This window comes from Ammospiza nelsoni, chromosome W, assembly GCF_027579445.1.
Source record: "Ammospiza nelsoni isolate bAmmNel1 chromosome W, bAmmNel1.pri, whole genome shotgun sequence".
Taxonomy (NCBI): domain Eukaryota; kingdom Metazoa; phylum Chordata; class Aves; order Passeriformes; family Passerellidae; genus Ammospiza; species Ammospiza nelsoni.
In genome coordinates, this window is record NC_080668.1 from 19,979,496 (window position 1) to 20,000,939 (window position 21,444).

Below are 21,444 nucleotides of genomic sequence, written 5' to 3' on the forward strand. Positions count from 1 at the left end.
AGCCAAATAAAAGAAAAGCAGTCCCCATAAGAGGCCCAAATTCTCTAATGTAAGAGTGTGAGCAGGAGAGCTTGAGGATCTGCGGGATTTCACAGAAGAACTGGCCCAGGGCATTGCCATGGCACAGGGGCAGGGAAAATGTATTGGCTGTGAGCAGCAGAGCATTGAGAAAGGCACTGGCCCAGGCAGCTGCTGCCATGTGAGCACAAGCTCTGCTGCCCAGGAGGGTCCCGTAGTGCAGGGGTTTGCAGATGGACACGTAGCGGTCATAGCACATGATCATCAGAATATAAAACTCTGCTGAGATGAAGAACAGAAAGAAAAAGAGCTGTGCAGCACATCCTGCGTAGGAGATATTCCTGGTGTCCCAGAGGGAATTGTGCATGACTTTGGGGACAGTGGTGCAGATGGAGCCCAGGTCGCTGAGGGCCAGGTTGAGCAGGAAGAAGAACATGGGCGTGTGCAGGTGGTGGCCGCAGGCTACGGTGCTGATGATGAGGCCGTTGCCCAGGATGGCAGCCAGGGAGATGCCCAGCAAGAGGCAGAAGTGCAGGAGCTGCAGCTGCCACGTGTCTGCCAATGCCAGCAGGAGGAAGTGGCTGATGGAGCTGCTGTTGGACATTTGCTGTGTCTTGGCATGGGGATCTGTAAGAAAAGTAACCATGGAATAGTTGGGTTTGGAGAGGACTTTACATATCCCAGCACAGCCTGGGGGCACTTTCCCCCCTCTGCCTGCCCAGGGCTCTGCTGCCTGGAGCTGTCTCTGCCAGCAGCTGCTTCCCTGTGCCCAGGGCTGGGCCCTGCCAGTGCTGCCAGAGCCCAGCCCAGCTCTGGGGGCTCAGCTCTGCCCTGCAGACCCCTCCCAGCTCTGGCACTGCCAAGGGGCAGCTCTGGCTCTGCAGGCTCTGATGGCACCATCAGAGGAAAGAGACACTGATGCTGCCTTTGAGGGGCCCTACGGTATTTCTGTCACTGCCTGGTTTATTAACATATGAGTTAAATATTATTTATCTTTCTCAACCTGAACTGTGAGATTAATATATCTGCAATTTCCCATCCCGGCAACCCAGGGCAGTAGAATATAAAAGCAGGATTTTCCCTTTTCTACAGCCCCTACCATGCTATGCTCCCTGTATAATCCACTTGGAAATGTTCTGCAGGTATATGTCATGCTGGGAGCATACCTGAACAATGCAGCATCCTCACCACCACAAGGAGGACACTTCCAACCCTTACCAGCTGTCTCCTCCCACCCAGATCTTGTCCCCCAGTGCTGGAAGCAGCTGCAAGGGCTGGCTGAGAGCTGTCCCTGGCAGGCAGCAGAGTCCCTGCCCCAGCACAGCACCCTGGGCTGCAGGACCCTGCTCTGCAGGACAGCCCTGGGAACCCCTGGCTGCTCTGCACAAGAGACAATCAGAGAATGTACTCACAGAGTCTGTAGGCATTGGGATATTCCAGCTTTAGGAGATCACTCCAGGAGCTGCAGCTGCATTGTCCTGCAGCCAGAGGTTCCTGTGCCAAGGGCTGGCATTGATTCTGCCCCAGGCACTTCTCAGCACCTTCCCAGCCCTGACTGATTGAAGCTCTCTGTGCCTCTGTGCTGTGCCCAGGGTGGCTGCAGGCAGTGCCCCAGCCCTGCTGGGCTGCCAGAAGAGCTGCTCATCAAGAGAAATGTGCTTTTGTAGCTCTTCTTGCTTACCAGGAGCTGCCTCTGTGCCAGGAGCCCAGCCCAGCTCAGCAGCACAGATACAGCACCAGGACTTTATGAGCCTCTGGGGCATTGTGCTCAGGCCCTGAACATCAGTCACTGAGAGGGAGCTGAGGAAACCTCTCCAGAACTCCAAGTCAGAATCCAACTCCAAAATTTCTTGGACATTTAATGGGTCCCACTGAGGGACAGGACAGAGAAAGTGTCCCCAGGCCCCAGGCAGAACAGAGAACTGGGGACAGTGATGGCAGGTGGGGACAAAGAGAAGCCAAGTCTTGGTGCCCTGGGGCACAGCAGGCTCTGTGCCACCAAGGGCTATGAGGAGACACCTTGTCCTGAGGCCCTGGGGGCTCCTGGAACAGCCCCAGCCAGGCTGGGCACTGTCAGCCCCTTGTCCTGCCATCAGCATCCCCCCCTAGACCACATCCCAGTGGCCTCAAGGATCTGCTGGAAGGAGTCCCTGGGGAGCCTTGCTCCTTCATGCTCACAGAGTTTTTCAAAGGACTTTGGGTTTGGCTTTTGCCTTGGAGTCTCTGAGAGGTTTGTGCAATCATGGCCTTCAATTTTCTGCGGTAATTACTCCCTGGAGAGGCTTTCTCAGTAACAACACTCAGTGGGGCTCATTAATACTGCAGGGTACTTCAGTTATTTTAAGGTACTTGGTGTTTCCCTTTTGATACACACTGTGTGAAAGGTTTGTGCCATCATGGCCCCAATTATCTGCTTTAATGAGTCCCTGGAGAGCTTTGTACTGAAACTTAGAAGGGCTTATTAATACTTTGAGATACTCAAGGTTTTTAATGTACTTTATGGATTTAAGTATACTTGTAGGTACTTTTAAGGAATTTCCTTCCAAAATTGAGTGTCTGAGAGGTTTTTGTGCCATCCTGGCCTCCAGTTCTGTTGTCCAAGGTGCCCATGAGGAGCCTGTGTTGGGTATCTTCCCCCTTTCTGTTTTACAACAAAGATGGAACTGAAAGAATTTTGTAAGACTTTCTAAAAGCATCCAAACAAACATGGGACAATTAACAATACAGCAACAACCACTAAGAGAATTAATAGTCCTGTTTTAGATAAACATCATCCAACCCTTTAGTCCCTTGGATTGGAAGAGTTTATTGAACCAGTTGTTGTTTTCCACTTGAAGCTTCTTGAACCCTTCCTTCAGAACCTGAATGCTCTTGTGGATTGACTCGCTGTGGATGGAGAGGTTCATGCAACACATGCCCTCAGAGTCTACACAGCCATGCCCATGTGCCCAGAGTAAAAACTCTATCGCTGTTCTGCAAGGTGGCATGTCTGATGGTCTCTATGTCTGAGAGCAGGCCACTCATTGTGAGGGAGGTAGCATTGGTTTGCTTACTTAACAGGCACCCAGGATGGTCTGATTGTCCTAAAGCTTTAGCTGCAGCCACCCAAAGTATTTCAAATTGGGGCTGCTACCATCTAATATCTGGATTAAAGCTTTCAAAGCCATCTCTTTGATATCATTCAATACTTCTCTGGCGATACCTACTGCTTGATCATCTGGTAGGCTGTGTTGTCATTCTCCAGCTAGATAGTTGATTTTCAATTCCGCCCTTGCTTCATTATTAGCATAGTCATCGCTATTAGCATAATAAACACTTCCACCCCTCTTCCCACCGGGTGTATTCTGTAGGTGACAACAACATAATATATTTTAAATCATAGGTGGTTGAGACATGTGCTGTAAACATGGCCCTCATTAGGTCATTAAAGCAAGGTAAGCCCTTCTTATGGTCTTTAGATACAAAGATCCTTGATTTCCCTGCAAACCAGTAGCTGATACCTGGGATTCTGCCCCCTTTTTTCATAACATAACAGGGCAATGAGGAATTTCGAGGCTATGTGCCAGTCTCCTTCCTTAACTGGAGGCATGGTCCAGGGTGGAGAGGGAATGATTGACAGTGAGGGCAGGACCCGTAGTTGTGTGGTTGGAGTCTGGAGCTTTTTTCAGGGCAGAGGCGAAAGTTGTGGTAGCAGGAAGTGGAGGAGCCAAGATGGAGGGAGGGTGGTCAGGCTCCTGAGCCATATTTTGGCTCGTTCTGTCTTGAGTCTCCAGGGCATAATGCTCCAAGACAGCATGGCCATTGCCATCTTGGACCATCATTAAAGGTTTGAGAAAGGCAGGTTTGAGGGGAGTTCCCGAGTTAGGAGTTACCAACGGATTGAGTTTTCAACACGCTGCTTGCTGGTCAAGTGTGGTGTGGAAGATGGGGAGCACGCAGGGTGCAATGGGGTCCCTTTTGATCAAAAATTATACAGATCAACTCCCACTGAGTCGCAAAACTCAGTGGTATGGATTTCATCAGCAGAGGCATCTGGAAAATTGTTAATGATCCACCTCATGATTGATTTTAATTTGTTATTTGAATGGCACCTAGGACTTGAAACTCACGCCCAGTTCTTCCGGGGTAAAATCTGGCTGACTCTGAGTTACAGCTGGGCTAATTCTCACATTGCTGATTTGCAATGGTCCCTTGGGACCATGCAGCCCAACAGAGCCACAATGATGTCCTTGGTTCCACGAGGCTCCACAGTGTCACAATGTCCCTTGGATCCATGGTGCTCTGCAGTGTCACAATGGCCCCTTCATTTCACAAGGCTCCCAAATGTCACATTGGTCTCCATAGGAAGAAAGCCATGGAGCCCCCATGTTTCAGAAGCTGATGCATGGCAACCACCAGAGGCCAAGGCAAGCCTGACCTGTCTGTCCTGGCGTGTTTGCTTGGACCAACCCTTGGATATTTGAAATTATGGATGTGGAATCCTAATTTCAGACATTTGTGCCTGGAGAAGACGGATGTTATTCTTCCATAAAAAGAAAAGCACAGAGCCCTTTCCAGTGTTTGCAAAACAGGTAAGTGCTGGCACTCAGGAATCAAAGACCAGCCAGACCTCTCTGTCCTGGCAACTTTTGTCTGGCAGTATTCCTTGGATACACAGAAATTTGGAGGTGGAATCCAAGTTTTGGCCATGGATACCTGGAAAAGATGGACAGTTCTTTTCTATACAAAGGAAAGCCCAGAGCCCCAGTGTTTCAGGGGCAGATGGGAGTGGCCTTCCACATTCCAAGGTCAGCCAGACCTGTCAGGTGAACCCTGGGAGTCCAAGGCAGCCACACCTATTTCATGTTCCCTTGGTTCCACAGGGCCCTGCAGTGTCACAATGTTTCTCTTGCTTCCATGATGCCCTCTGGTGTCATAATGGCCCCTTGGTTACACAAGTCTTTAAGGATCTAAATGGTCTCCATGGTTCCAAAAGCCCAGGCTATCATAATTATCTATTGGTTCCATGAAGCTCCTCTTTGTCACCATGGCCCCTTGGTTCCATGGGCTCCAGTGGTACCACAATGATCCCCTTGGCTCCACAAGTTCCCATCGTGTCACAATGGCCCCTTCCCTCCATGAGGCCCTGCAGGGTCACAATGGTCTCCATGATTCCATGGGGCCTTGCAATGCCACAATTTTCTCCACGGATCCATGGTGCCCTGCCGGATCACAATGACCCTTTGGCTCCATGAGGGTCTGAAATGCTACAATTGTCTCTTGGTTCCGCAAAGCCCCATGGCTTCACATTGGCCCCTTGGGACCATGCAGCCCAACAGAACCACAGTGATGTCCTTGGTTCCATGAGGCTCCACAGTGTCTCAATGGTCCCTTGGATCCGTAGTACTCTGAAGTGTCACAATGTTCCCTGCATTTCGGAAGACCCCAAAGTGTCACAATGGCCCCCATAGTTCCTCAAGACTCCACAGTGTCATAATGGCCCCTTGGATCCATGGTACTCCCAGTGTCACAATGATTCCCTTGGTTCCACAAGTTCCTACAGTGTAACAATGCCCTTTGGCTCCACAACCCCCCACATAATCACAATGGTCTCCATAGAAAGGAAACAACTGAGCACCGGGGCAGATGAGAGGCAGTCACCAGAGGCCGAGTCTCGCCACACTTGACTGTATTGGCAGATTTTGTTTGGGAGAAACCCTTGCATATAGGGAATTTTAGAGGTGGAATCCTAATTTCAGGCATAGAAGCCTAGACAAGAAAGAGAGTTCTTCTCCATAGGAAGGAAAGCACAGAGCCCCAGTGCTTCACAGTCAGATGAGAAGTGGCCCTTGACATGTCAAATTCAGTGGGACCTGTCAAACAGCCCCCAGGAGGTCAAAGCAGGCAGACCTGTTCCATGGTTCCTTGATTTCATGGGTCCCCACACTGTCACAGTATTCTCCTTGATTCCATGAAGTCTTGCAGGGTCACAATGGCTTCTTGGTTTCATGAGCCTCAACAGAGTCACAAGGGTCCATTGGCTCCATGCGGCCCCGCTGTGTCACAATGGTTCCTTGCTTCTATGGGCCCCAGTGTTTGATTTTTGACCCTTGCATCCATACTGCCCCTGAGTTGCACAATGGTCTCCTTGATTCCATGAGGCACCATGAGGTCACAACTGACCCTTGATTCCATGAGATTCATTGTGGTTGCTGTCAGAGGCTGGATGAGATTGATGTCCCGAGACACCTTGGGATGCTCAGAATGCCCATGTGGGGCCAGGGCCGGGTCAGGCCTTGGTTTGTGGTGGGACAGAACCCCACCCCCAGCCCTGGCCTGGCAGAGCTGTCAGTCACACAGTACGGGCAGTGCTAACATAGTTCCGATTGACTGAGTTGTCAATCAATCACACACCAGCCGCTGGTGCCTACCATGGCTCTGATTGGACACGCAACTGGCAGTCTCACCCCAGGGGCGGGCCCATGAAGGAGCAGGGGGTTAAAAGCTGGGGCTTGAGGGCAGTCCAGAGTCTGGATCCTGCCTTCTCCTGTGGTTCCTCTCTTCGCGATGATGGAACCCCAGCAGTTGGTACATATGTGCGTGTTGTTCTATGGATCTTCTGTCTTTCTGTTGTTCTCTCTTTCTCCTCCTTCTAATCCTACTTACCTAGAACATTTTTGGGCAACTTCACATATTAAGGGTTAAAGGATTTTAGGTTAAATGTGTGGGAATCCAAGGCACAGGGAATATTTCTCTGTCTGCTCTGAGGGGTCCTGACCCCCAGAGAAACACTGCCTTTCTACTTCCCCCACGGAGAGGATTTCCAAGACTTTGAGAAAGATTAGAATTTACCAAAGTGTGAAATAGGTAATAGAGAGTACTATAGTATGTTCCTTGGGTGAGAAATTTAGGTTTTTGGGGTTGTTAGTATGGTGTAGATAGGAAGCAAGATGGAGGAATTGGGGTGTAGTCCCTGTCTTCTTCATCTGCTATATTTTCTGCACTGTTGGTAGCACAGGGTGATTGGTCATGGAAAGCACAGTGCAGAGGTTATGTGGACAGTCAAGGGATGAGTTATTGGTAGATAAGTAGAAATAATGCACCTTTCAAGTGTTTATTGGATGAGACAATGTTAAAAGAGCTTGAAACTGTACAGTTTGGGGCATTTTGCAGTGCTTTTCCAGTGCACTGAGCCTGGTGTGGACAGCAATGCAAAACTTTAGATGAGATAACAATAAACAAGAAGCTGAAGACTGAGAAAGTCCCATGCATCTCTTTTTACCTGGCATAGAACTGCTACAGGAGGGATTCCCCCATCCAGGGATCCCCAAGAAAGGCCCAACATAAAATGAACATCAATAAATGGTGTTATCTGAGTGGATTTTTGCGGAAACACTTGGCTGGCAATGTTTGGAATAAGTTGGCTTTTTTCCATAAAATTGTTTACTTGTTGTCTTAATTGGCCAATCATGTGAAATGTGTTGATTAAAGGACCAGTGAGGTCCACCTGTAGCAAACCAAGGTATAAAAGAAGAGGATTGAAAAAACAGGTGGCTTTTAGCCCTTAGCCTTCTGATCTGAGTCTGTGTCATCTCTGATTCAATGGTGACGTTTGGGCATCTATGGGGGCTATTGGGAATCCTTTCTGCACGTTGTGACCCAACAGGAGTTTCCTTAATAAATTTTGCCTAAAGGTCTCACTGTGCCCATGACAGGAACCCCTGTGAGTGTCTGGGACATCCTGGCTCTTTGGCAGCCAGGGGACTCCTGGGATGTCACCGTAGAGCCCCAGTGAGTGCCTGGGACAGATCGGTGCCTTTGCAGCCCAAGGTCCCCTGGGATGTCACCATGGAATGGCTGTGACTGCCTCTGACCACACGGCCCTTTACAGTCCCCAGAAATGCCTGGCAGGTGTCCATGGAGCCCCTGTCTCTGCCTGGGACATTCCAGCTGTGGAACAGCCTGGAGACTCTTGGAAAGCCCCCAGGGAACCCCTCTGAAGGCCTTTGACAAATCTGACCCTTAGTGGGCAAGCATCACCAGGACCCTGTTGCTATGGTCAGTTTCCATGGCAATCATCACCAGGACCCTGTTGCTATGGTCAGTTTCCATGGCAACCATCACCAGCCCCCTGTTGCTGTGGTCAGTCCCTTGGCAGCTCCATGGAGACCCCATGCCAGGGGTGGTTGCCATGGACACCAGCTCAGGCCTGCAGCCAGAGCCCGTTGCCATGGCAACCATTGGCAGCCCCATCCCCAGGCTCATGGGATCCCAGAACCACAGAATTGGCTGAGCTGGGAGGGACCCATCAGGATCCTCCAGTCCAACTGCTGGCCCTGCACAGGACACCCCAACAATGCCAGCCTGGGCCTGGCAGCGCTGTCCAAACGCTGCTGGAGCTCAGAGAGCCCTGGAGCTGGGACCCTTCCCTGGGGAGCCTGGGCAGGGCCCCAGCAGCCTCTGGGCAAAAACCGTTTCCTGACATCCAACCGGAGCCTGCCCCAACTCAGCTGCAGCCGTTCCCTCCACTCCTGTTGCTGGATATCCATGCCGAAGGAGAGGAGAATGCACCAGAAGAAAAGGGCAGCTGGGCGTCATCCTTCCACAGGGAAGAGGGGGGGCAGAAATCTCTCGCCCTGCCTCTAGATACTCCCACAGGGACGTGAGGGCTGATCCCACAGCCCCAAGGGTCACAGTCAGGGCTGCCCTAGGGAATGCTCACCTGGTATTGAGGGGCAGTGTGGGAGAACCTGGATCTTGGAGCACCCAGCTGCCCCCCATGTTTGGAGGTGCCTGAGGAGGGCTGGGACAATGCCAGGGACATCCTGCAGTGACATCCCCCCTGTCCAGCTCTGGGTGATCTCAGTCCAAAACCTGACCCTGATCCTGGTCTCAATCTCACTCCACGTTGAGACACACTCACAGTTCTGTATTTAACCTCATCCCCGTCCCAGACTCGACTAGCCCCAGACCAAATCCCAACCCCAGCCCTAAAGCCAATCCCATGTCTCGCCTTAACCTCAATCCCAGCTCGAATCCAAATCTCAGCCCCAACTCCAACCCCAGCCCTAATTCCAGTCCCTTCCTAAATCCTCAGTCCCAAACCAAATCCCAGGTTCAGCCCTTCTGGGGGTTTGGGGGTGTCTCTGTCCCTCTGACCCCGATGATGTTTGGGTGCAGTCACACCAGGGCTGAGAGGGACAGAGACCCCCCCAGCCTCCCCAGGTGTGAGAAGGTTGGAGAGCCCCCCCAGCCCTCAGCAGTGAGAGGGACACAGAGCCCCTGGTCCCCAGCCCTGCACAGGCATTGCCTGAGGCCAGAGGGATGGAGACCCCTTGAGCATCCCCCAGGGCAAGGGGACAGAGACCCCTGAGCATCCCCTGAGAGGGACAGAGATTGCCCCGAGCACCCCCTGACAGGAGGATGAGAGGGAGGGAGACCCCCCAAGCATTCCCTGGGGTGAGAATGATGGGGGACCCCTGGGGAATGGTCTGGGGTGACAGGGACAGGGACACCCCTGGGGAATGGCCTGGAGTGACAGGGACAGGGACAACCCCCCCAAAGTCTTCCCAAGAATCCCCCAGTGCGAGAGGCACAGAGACCCTTGAGAATCCCCTGGGCACTGGGCAAAATAAACTTGGCAGCAATCAAACTTTACTCTGCATAAATCACTTGATGAATATTTGATTTTCCCACAAGTCATATATGATGTAAATGCAAACAAATCCCAAACATGATTACACTGAAAATAGAAGCAATTCTGTGTCAATTACAAGTCAGATCAATTCTTGCACAGCTCCAACTCAGCTGCTTGCAGGTTTCAATTAAAGAAAAGTGCAAATTTGGCCCAATACAAATTATTAAAAGGAAGGAGAATTCTGTGTAGCTGTCACAAAGGTGACAGGGACGAAGAGAATAATGACTCTCACATTTGGCAAAGCCCCCAAGGGTGTGAACTCAGGAGTTATTTGGGAATTTAGCTACTTGAGCTGGGCTTCTTGTGGGACTTCCAGCAGCCCCTTGTGTTCCTCACCTTGGAGGGAATGAACCTTGTCAGTCTTGCTCGTATCACATGATCCCTTTCCTGCAGTGATTTTAGTAAAGTTTTCAAGGAAAGACAACAAAATATTTTCTTTTTCACTGGCCACCTACAACAACCATTTTCCTCATCAGTTCTCCCATAAGTCTCTCTGAGGAAGCTGTGTCAAAGTTTCTAAAAGTTCCTCCAGAGAGAACCACAACCTCCTCAGAGGAGGGAGCCATGTTGTTGTCAAAGGCACTTGGGGTCAGACAACAGTGCCCCGAACTCACTGGCCAAAATAATGTCACAATTTGGTTAAGAAAATTCTTAGAAAGATGCCTCTGCCCCAATTAAGGTGCTAACAAGACCAAACCGAAAGTGGATTTTATTGAACAGTAAATGTGAGGTAGACAGAGAGATGGAAAGAGAAAAGGGGGGAAGAGCAAGGGAGTGACAGGGACAGAGACCTCCCCTGAAGCAGGCTAAGTGTGACATTGTCCCCTGTGGGTGTGGCCTTCCCGGGGTGGGGGTTTTACACCTGAGCCAGTTCTGGTAAGGGGGGTGGTGTTCACCCCCTGAGCAGGGATTACCCCACTGTTTCAGGCTGCAATGTAAGATGTAACCAAATGCATGTTTTCAATCCCCATCTTCATCAACTGCTATAAACAGGTGGGGCATTGTTCTTTATCTCTTCCATGACTCACCCCTGATAACGCCCTCCAAGGGAGATATCTTCTGTGAATGGGCCATTGAGTTTTACTGCAGGACTGATAAAATTCCATCATCCCATTGTGGGATGCTCCGCCCGGGGGGGGGGGGGAATCCAAGCATTCCTACCTGGATATAAGCTGAGTCTTTCAACACCAGGAGCAGCTTGCCTACTGGATTCCCAGAGGACAAGAGCTCCATAACCATCACGGGACCTTCAGAGGAAGACCAGATGCTTCTACAGGATCCCTACTTTGACAGAATTGCGTTCATCACTCCAAACGGACTGCAGCCACCATTTATTGGTACTGCTGCCACCACCCTGACTAACAGTTTGTCAGATTATATCCTGACTCTGTCAGTTTAAGGCACTGTTTCTTGTTGTAGTGTGTTTGTTAAGTTTATTTGTTTGCTCCCCTATTTTCTGTATTGCTCCCCCCCCATTTGATAATGGTTCTGCCCTCCCTGTTTTTCTCGACTGTCTATTATGTTGTTCCCATGGCAACTCCTGCCACTGGGGTTGTCAGTCCTTTTAGTTATATAATTCCTCCTCCCCCTAATACCCTTATATGTACATTTGTTTCTCCTCCCTGGGCCCAGTCAATCACCCCCACTCCTCCTATTTTGACAGAATCTTCTTCCCTAGGGGGGTTATGATTGGCTGTGGTCCCGGGGCCCCTCCCTTACTTTGTATTGATTGGGTTTTCCCTCATGCCCGTTATGTTAAGTTCATCCCTTCACCCTTCCCTATTGGTTCTGTGTAAACCCCTCCCTGAAACACCCACTCCCTTTATAACCTTGTTCCACCTTCCATTCCTGGTGTCTCCCTGGTTGTCGTCTTGGGCTTCATATTAAACCTGACCTGACCCCATCGAGAGTCCAGCTCCTTATTTGCCATCGTGTGTGCAGCGAGACCAGTCCGCAGGTGAGCACAGCCCGAGGCCCTCAGATGCCGAGGGGTGCTCGCTTTGGATTGCAGCTGGGTGTCGGCCTACCCTCTGCTAGCCAGACACTGACCTCCCAGGCCAGATACACCTCGCCGCAGTTTCTGTATCATTGCAATTCTGGTTTAGACTCTCCCCCAGGTCTGCCTTAAAACCAGTACAAAATTCAATGTGCTTATCCCTTATTTTCCTCCCACAACAGAATTTCCCATACCCAAACCTTCACCAGATGGAACACAATTCTGCAAGGAAAATGAGAATCCCCCAGGACCCCCAGGCAGGTGAGGAGAAAGTCAGTGCCCCTTTCCCCTTCTCTCCCGCTCCATCTCCCAGCCCAGCATGGCCCCCGGCTGCAGGACAACCCCGGTGCCAGTGACGTCCTGCTGGGGATGCACTGAGGGGATCTCCTTCTCCTTCCCTCTGGCACGGAGGGAAATCACATCCTCTCCTTGTCCTTCTTCCCCCAGACAAGGAGCTGAGGAGGGAGGACAAATCCCATGGCAGGACATGGTAGAAAAGGCCATTTTGAGCAGCTCCACGGTCTGGAATCCAGCAGGGAGGAAAAGCCTCTGAGGTAGAACAGGAGGAAGGGGGCTGCAAACCCAGCCCAGGGTGCTCTGAGGATGAAAGACCCACCCTGTGCCAGGAAGGTGGACAGAGTTTAAGCCAAAGCTCAGAGACAGTGGAGGAAAAATCTCCATGGCAGAACCTTGTTGGTTTCTCGGCTGTTTAGGTGGCCTGGAAAGGCCCAGGGTGGCCTTGGACAGTCCGAGGCTTCAAAGGATGAGAAGAGACTTCTGATCTTTTCTCGGTCTCGGTGTTTATTAATTGTTTATCTAAAAGATTTTCTCCCGGCCCAACAGAGGTCTGCACAGCATGTCAGCCATGGGCACACTGAGAGCCCCCGGGGCGGTCACTTATCATTATACTTGAAGTTACGTATACAATATTTATAATTTTTCCCCAATACCTTTTACCCTTATTAATCGGTGCACTTCTAGTAATAACCAATCCCAAAGTGCCACCATCACCACAGAAGATGGAGGCCAAGAAGAAGAAGAAGAAGAAGAACAGGACACGCCCCAATTCCTCCATCTTACTTCTTTAGACCCCCCTATACAGAAATCCTAAACCCTGTGTTTTACACTCTAATTAACTTATCCCTTCACCATTCACCCAGTGAAATCCTCCCATCCTCATACAGGTGTCGTCTCCTGTGTAGGATCAAAGTCCAGCCACCAGACACTTCTGGCATCATTCCAGGACTCCCGAGCCCCCCAAGGGTGTTCTCGGCCACTCTGCACCTCCATCCTGAGGTGCTGAGATCCCACATCTCCCCCTTCTGTTTGCACCAAGAAAACCTCTTTTGCTACCCGATTCATAGCACGTTTTAAACATACGAAGATGCACGGGACGACAAGTATGAGGACTAAGAGAACTATTAAAACATAGAATCCTACCCTTAAAATTCCTCTCCAAATGGGAGAGATGTCAAAGAATTCTACCAGCTGATCGATCCATGATCCTGTGATCTCGCCAAGCTTATTTATGCTGTCCTTTATATTTTTGATACTTTCATGAATTGACCTTGAATGATCTGAGAGATTCATGCAGCACATCCCTTCAAACTCTTCACACCCATGTCCATGAGCGAGCAATAGATAATCGATCGCCGCTCTGTTTTGAAGAGTCGCCTGTCTTACACCACTGATGTCTTTTAACATGTCATCCAACGCGACAGACACAGACCGTGCATGTTTGCTCAACCAACAACCCATGCGGTCGACTTGAGTCAAGGCTACCCCTGATGCTGTTTGAGGTGAGAAGATTGCTGTAGCAATACTCGCTTTCTTGTCCCAAGAAAATATTTTATCATTGCAATCTGCCGCATATTGTTCTATTGATCTTTTTTCTCTGCGTTTTCTCTCCCTTAACATGTTCAAATCAGGCGATAGCATTGAAATTTCCCCAATGCTGCATGGACCTCCCGTGGCATTAGCAGGAATGCCGTGCCAAATTCTGTCCCCGCAAATTAAGAACAAACCCTGTGGCAATTGCACTGGGACTTGGACCGATCCCCTGGCAGTTTTCTCTGTATATTTACACCATGCTGACGCATTCTTATAAAATTCATGAATGGGAGTCAAATCAACAGTTTTCGCCTTTGTGACCTTCGGAGCTTCAAACTGCATGCAGAGTTCCATTGTCATGGATCCAAAAATCTCCAATTCCTGAGGTTCTGTAGAAGCCACAGGAAGTAGATGTGTCCAAGCACACCACTCTTTCAAAGGATCTTTAATGACCTGCGAAATGTTAACTGCGAAGTGCCCTGGAACTGGCCATTCGTCCACTGGCAATCCAACCATGCATGCTGAAAATGGTTTTCCTGGCCTCGAATGTGTCAGGCAAATACTATCTAAATTCGCTGCCTGAGCTAAAGTCTCCCATACATTTTGCCTTGGCTGACTAATAGGTAAATTACCCCCATTGCTTACTGCAATGAATGAAAGAATGATGCACATAAGCATCATGAAACCCATGACTCCGCTTCTGCGTGAAATCATTGTTCTGTTTTTCATTCAAGACCCTAGAGAAAATTCCCCCAAAGATTTTAGCCTCTTTTTATTTTTCTTCTGAACCGCTCTGTGCAACCTGAGTCTCGACTCCTGTCTGAGTACTCGTTTCTTTGTTTCTTGGATCAGCGTTCTCGTGTTCTCGCGTTTGGAATGGCTTCACGTGTCGTGCCGACACCCACTTCAGACCTCGATCTGTGGAAACACAAGCGAAAGCCTTGCCCCCCACTAGGTGGCGCTGTCACCGGCCTCCCCAGCTCGGATGATGGAATGAGCTCGACTGCTCTTCCTTTTCCGGTCGACTGCCGTGTCGGCGATCTCATTTGAGACCGTGTTTGCTTGGCTTTCAATTCAGCTGAAAATGGAGCTTGAAAACCAGAACGTCTCCCTTGAAGGGAAGGGACTGGAACTCTGAGGGTTTCAACCAAAGGTACCGAGTCTGGAGAGGGTGTGGAGCCCCGGGACGTAGAATCCCTAACACGGCCCCTCCTTGCCTGAGACGTCACAGGGGATCAGGCCCGCCCCCGCCCACGCTCTACTCTCTGCGCATGTGTGCTCTCCGAGCCGCTCCCTGTCTCTCCCGAGCTGACGTCACTCTCTCCCCCTCGTTCCACCTCCGAAGTCTCCTCCCCTCGGTCTGTCCCTGACTCTGTCTCCTCCTCCTCTGACGCTGTGTCCATTCCTCCCACCGGTGTGTACAGCCCGCCCCCCGCCGGCACCCGAGTCCGCTCCGCTATTCGAGCCGACCTTCGCACCGGGTCTGACGTCACAACCGCGCGCCTCCCGCGTCTCACTACGGTGGCCCTTTGGGGCTGCGCAATTTCCCCCATTTTGCCGTCCGTGTTTACCGCCCCCGCGCTGGTATGTGACACCCCCCCCCGGTTCTTGCGAGTTTTGTCCGCCGCGCGCGTCTCCGCTACCCTGCCGGCCGGGGCGACCGCCACCCCCGGCGCTGCGCTGACAAAAGCCGCACCGGAACTCGTGTCTCCCATTATCTCTTCACCCGCACTCCCCGCCGGCTCCGCCGCTGCCGCGCCGTGTCCGCCGCAAGAAAGCACCCCCCCCCGATCTCTTCTCTCCCCCCTGCACCCCCCCTTCCAATCCTGACTCCCCTGTACTCTCCGGGGTTTCAGGACCATTTAGGAGTTTCCTGAGGTTTCTGGGTTTTGGGACCGGGGGCTTTAATATTATTTCCTGCTCTCTTTTCTCGAGAGCCCTTTCCCCCTGGCTTCTTGTGGCCAGAGCTAGTTTTTTCCCGGAGCTTTGTTTCCCCCCCTCCTTCCGAGGGTGCCGCAACTTTTCGTTGCTCTTCCAGTCTTTTCGACTGCACCAAGATGCCTTCCAGCATCAATCTTGCCGGCGAGAGCAGCTTTAACGCTGTCTCATCATTTTTTGTTGCTAAAAAATATAAGTGCCTATTGATTTCCTGCCAAAACCCCACTTCGAATAGCAGGCATGTTTCGGCCAGTGGGTAGTTAAGCCTTGCCCACAACAATAACTGTTTTAATTCTTTCTTTGGGATCCCTTCTGTGTATGTTTGAGCCACGCCTTGTAAGGCGGACAAAATTTCCCGTTGTTCCTGGGAGAGTGTGCCCCCCATGTTCTTATTTTTTGACCTTCTCACCGAATCTGTCGTCAGAGCTGTCCGAAGGCTCCCGGTCTCTGTCCAGCAGGTCACAGGAGAAGGATCCAGAGGCGCCTTCCGGTTCCGATCCAGGCTGCTCTGCTACGAACTTTCTTCGGCAGAAGCTGAGAGATGTAATTCTCAGTGACTGCTGTTTTTTGCAGACTCTTCTGGCCGTTTTTTTTTTCTTTTTTTCTTCAGGCTTCTCTCCTCAGGAGCTATCAGTGCTCTCCTGGGAACTCGTCCTAGATCGGAGCTGCCCTCTTGGCTCTTCAGCTCTTCAGCTCTTCAGGGCTGATCCCCCCCCCGAAAGGTAGGTGGGGAGTAGCCCACGCAGCGAACGCCACTCAGGGACGCCACTCAGGGACGCCACTTGTCGGTTTCTCGGCTGTTTAGGTGGCCTGGAAAGGCCCAGGGTGGCCTTGGACAGTCCGGCGCTTCAAAGGACAAGAAGAGATTTCTGATCTTTTCTCGGTCTCGGTGTTTATTAATTGTTTATCTAAAAGATTTTCTCCCAGCCCAACAGAGGTCTGCACAGCATGCCAGCCATGGGCACACTGAGAGCCCCCGGGGCGGTCACTTATCATTATACTTGAAGTTACGTATACAATATTTATAATTTTTCCCCAATACCTTTTACCCTTATTAATCGGTGCACTTCTAGTAATAACCAATCCCAAAGTGCCACCATCACCACAGAAGATGGAGGCCAAGAAGAAGAAGAAGAAGAAGAACAGGACACGCCCCAATTCCTCCATCTTACTTCTTTAGACCCCCCTGTACAGAAATCTTAAACCCTGTGTTTTACACTCTAATTAACTTATCCCTTCACCATTCACCCAGTGAAATCCTCCGATCCTCATACAGGTTTTCGTCTCCTGTGTAGGATCAAAGTCCTGCCACCAGACACTTCTGGCATCATTCCAGGACTCCCGAGCCCCCCAAGGGTGATCTCGGCCACTCTGCACCTCCATCCTGAGGTGCTGAGATCCCACAGAACCTCATTGAAGATGTCATTTTGAGTGACTCCACAGTGCAGAATTCCAGTGGGGAGGAAAATCCCCAGAGATCCTGCAGGAGGATGGGCTTCATAGCCAGCCCAGGGTGGCTGAGGAGGAAAGACCCACCCTGAGCCAGGAAGGTGGACAGAGCTTCAGACAGAGTTTGGAGCTGGTGGTCCATGAGCAGATTCATGATGGGGAGAAGCCCTACAAGTTCTTGGAGTGTGGGAAAAACTTCAGGCAGAGCAGCACCCTGATCAGCCACCAGAGGATCCACACCGGGGAATGGCCCTATGAGTATGGGGAATGTGGGAAGAGCTTCAGCTACAGATCCACCCTCATGACCCACCAATGCATCCACACTAGGGAGAGGCCCTATGAGTGTCCCCAGTGTCAGAAGAGTTTTCACATCAGGTCCCACCTCCTCAGCCACCAGCATATTCCCACAGAGGAGAGGCCCTTCCGCTGCCCTGACTGCGGGAAGAGTATCTAGCAAAACCTCCACCTCTTCAGGCACCAGCGTATCCACACTGGGGAGAGGCCCTGTGAGTGTGGGGAATGTGAGATGAGCTTCAGCTGGGGCTTCAGCCTTAGCTGCCACCAGAGGATCCACACCAGGGAATGCCTTCCCTACAAGTATGGGGAATGTGAGGAGAGCTTCAGTCGTAGGTCCCAGCTGATCATCAACCAAATAATCCACACTGGGGAGAGGCCCTATGAGTGTCCCGAGTGTCAGAAGAGGTTTCAGACCAGCTCCAATCTCCTTGGCCACCAGTGGATTCACACTGAGGGAGGCCCTTCTGCTGCCCTGACTGTGGGAAGGGCTTCAAGGACAACTCCATCCCCGTCACCCACCGGCGCATCCACACTGGGGAGAGGCCCTACGAGTGTCCCCAGTGTGGGAAGAGTTTCTTTGGCAGCTCTGACTTGACCAGACACCAATGGAGGCGCCGGTAAGGGAAGTCCTGCAAGTGCTCCAACTGCCGAAGAGCTTCGTGCACCGCTCCAGCTTCATCCCCCATGGGAGGATCCACATTGGTCAGAGCCCTGGTGACCCACATTTCCTGTGATCCATGTTGGGAGGACACCTGGCTGGTTATCCTTTTGGTTTGGCCCTAATTTTCTTCTGATTTTTCTTTATCACTTAAAAACACCTGAAATATGACAAAAAAGAAAGTAATTGATCAAGGATATCTAAAATCCTACTATTTAACAGGTGTTTGAGGTGGAATTTATGGTTTGGGAACGTATTCTGGAAGATTTGTGTGTTCTTGGGGGATTTCAGGAAGTATTCTCCATATCCTTGCACTCCAGAATTCAAGATAAATTGGTCTGTCACCTCAAAATTATTCAATCCCACTGAAAACACCTCAATTTTACCCCAAAATGGCTCAATTCATGTCAAATTGCCTTGTTCCCACCTCAGAAAAACTCAGTCCCATGCCATATCTAGTTGATTCCACAATCTCCAGGGTGAGATGGTGAAGGAGATTGGGACAAGTGAGATCGAAATTTGAGGGTGTGGGATCGGGATTGTGTAGGTCTGGGTGTGTGTGATCTACTTTGATAGTAAATAAAACTTTCAGAACTATCGATTTCTGTCCCATTCATTTTCCATCAGTTCCAGTTCTGTTTTGAGAGTGCCATCTTCTCAGCTGATTGTATTGGTGTCCTCCTTTCTCTCCTGCCTCTCTTTGCCTGCTCTGTTTCTCTCTCAGTGTCTCCCTTAACCCAGGGCAGCTCCCACCAAAGATCCTGCCCTGATTTACTTCCCAATCCATGAGCTACAACAACCATGGGTGAAGTTATGAAGGCTGGCAGTGAAATGTCATTGTAAGATCTTGCTGCACTTGGCTTTTGGCTCCTTCTTAAGAGCTTTGCCTTTGAGGGCAGGAACATCTTTTCCTTGCTGGGAACTGGAATACCAGCCCCTGGGAGTGTGTTCCATGGATCCCAGAGGGGCATTCCCGAGGCTCCTGTTGAAGTGAGGGGGAGAACGACCATTGTGCATCGAACTCCAAATTTATTGATCGATCAGTCACTTTAAATAACAGTGTTAACGAACTTCATGCATATTCCAAAATACAGCTTTATGATAGGCTAACAGAGAAAACTCTAACCACTCCTTTTGTTTTACAATACCGTTGATTGTTTACATCAAACAAAACCAGTGTTCCCACTGTGATATGAACGGCTCCCAAAACTTCCACATCTGTTTCCAGGGTGCCATCTTTTCCCAGAGAGGATGTTACATTTGTTATGGGAAGACTGCCTGAGAACCTTATTGTTTATACAATGATGCCTGAGAGAGACTAATTGTTTATAGAAGTCAGGCTGGAAACTGCTTTGAAACTGCTTCACAGCTACCTGTTACTTTTCTCTCAGTTGCATGGCTTCGTGGCCTTTTTCTTTAAGCCATGCTTGAACTAAACTCCCGACAGGCTCCCAGGGTGCTTCTCCTGCCGTGCCTCCCAAGGAGCTGTGCAGGGCCAGGGGACAAGGTCCAGCAGCTCTGTTGGTTCTGCAGTGCCACAACAGCCCCTGGTTCCATGAGTGTCCATACTGCAAACAAAGTTTCCTTGGTTCCCATGATGCCCTGCTGTGTCACCATGGATATTTGGTGCCATGAAGTTCTTCAGTGTCACAATGGCCTCCCTCTCTCAATGAGCTTCCGCAGTGCCACAATGGCTTCCTTGGATGGGCAGTGTCACCATGGACCATTGGCCCTATGCAGCCCCACTGGGACACCATGGACTCCTTGGTTCCATGAGGTTCCGGGAGTGTCTCCATGGTCTCCTTGGATCCACAGTGTCACAATGGACCACTGGATCCACATGGCCCTGCTGTGTCACTATGGGCCCTTGGTTCCATGGGACCCCAGGGTCACAATTGACTCCTTGCTTCCATGTCACTGTCTTAGTGTCAAAATGGTCCCTTCATTCCATGAGGAATACAGAAGTTTTGTAGAAACATTGAGTAAATCCTGCTTAATAAAACTGGGAACATCTGTTTGCATTCAAGAGAGATGTTAATGGTGACGGTGGCACCAGCAGCTCCCATCTGCAACAGAGATCCAGGGAAAGGACAGGGACAGAGAATTCAGCTGCAAGACTCAGAGAATTCTGCTCCCAGAGATCATTTCTGCTCACACTGTCCCTCGTAGAAAGGTGACACCATTCCAGGTAGCCTGGACTGAGCAGGTGGCTCCCGAGTTGGGTTTGTTGTTCAGGAAATCTGCTCAGGCTTTTCCATTTTTTCTGGTTTGAAAGCAAAACCAGTGAGAGACTCCAAGTCAGAATTACAATTTATTAGGAAAAGAAAAAAAAAAAAAAAAGAAAATGCATTCAATAATACAAAAGAAAAAACATTGATAAAGTCAGAATACAACTTGACACCCTGTTGGTCAGGGTGTTGTTAGCAGTCCAGTTGGAATGGTGGCTGCAGTCCTCCTGGAGTGGCAGATGTGGTTATGTTGGAGCACTGATCCTGTAGTAGGGTGTAGTCTTCCTCTGAAGATCCAATGGAAATGGCAGCTGTTCCCTGGGAAATCCAGTGGAAAGGCAGCTTGTTTTGTCCCAAAGCCCAGATTATATCCAGGTGGGGATGCTTAGCTCCTCCCCACTGGGCGGAGCATCTCACAATGAGCTAAAATCATTCTATAAGTCATGGGGTGGGTCAAGAAATGGCTCCCAGAGGGAGTTATCTCTGAGTCACATGGCAAGGCATTGATTGGCCCATTTACAGGAGATAAGGAAAAAACAATGCCCTTCCTGCTTTCAACAGCTCTTGAGGATTGGAATAGAATACATCTTTACATTGTAACCTAGGACATCTATCACTGATGGAAGGGTGGGATGGAATAACTTCATATTTGAGGTCATTTTGAGCTCTGCTGGGAGTTTCCCGAGGTCTGGTAGTGCTGTTGGCTTCAGGAACAGTTTGGGCAATGGCTCTAGGACTGAGGGCTGGGTGAAAAATGAGAACGGTTGTTAGTCTTGTATTTACAGTCTTTTGCTATATGTCCAGTTTTCTCGCAGTTTTAACAGTTTCCACTGCCTTTATTACATTCTGTATTGTGGGGAAGCACATTTGCTGCAACCAGTGCTTCCATTGCACCCTGGCCTGTGGCCTTGGCTAAGCTGGAGTCACGGCCTGAGACCGCTGGGCAAATGCAAGCATCAACCATCTGAGCGATGGTCGGCTCATGGACAAGGCGGAGGGTGTCCAGAACCTTTCTGCACTCAATAATGGCATTACAGAAAGCTAATTTGCTAATAAGATAATCCCAGACCTTTTGATCATCTACCTGTTTTTCCAGCACTTTATTAAGGTGATCGAAAAACTTGATGTAGCTCTCATCCGGGCCCTGGCAAATGTCAGTGAAGTCAATTTGGATGTAGAAGTGTCAGGTGAAGGAGGGTAAACCATGCAGCACCTTTGAGATCTTCCAGTATTGACCAGGGGAGGACTTCAGCCTGATATTGCAGTCTAGTATAGTCTCCTTCCCTGGTAACGCGGTCTGTTGTGAGGTGTTGTCACCGTTCTTCCTCAACATAACTTTTTGGCAATTCATTAA

At 50.3% G+C, this 21,444-nt stretch overlaps 1 pseudogene; it reads left to right on the plus strand.

The window, feature by feature from the left end:
- Nucleotides 1–17,825, plus strand: part of LOC132086157 (zinc finger and SCAN domain-containing protein 2-like) — a 125,505-nt pseudogene extending 107,680 nt beyond the window's left edge.
- The last annotated feature ends 3,619 nt before the right edge of the window (nt 17,826–21,444 follow it).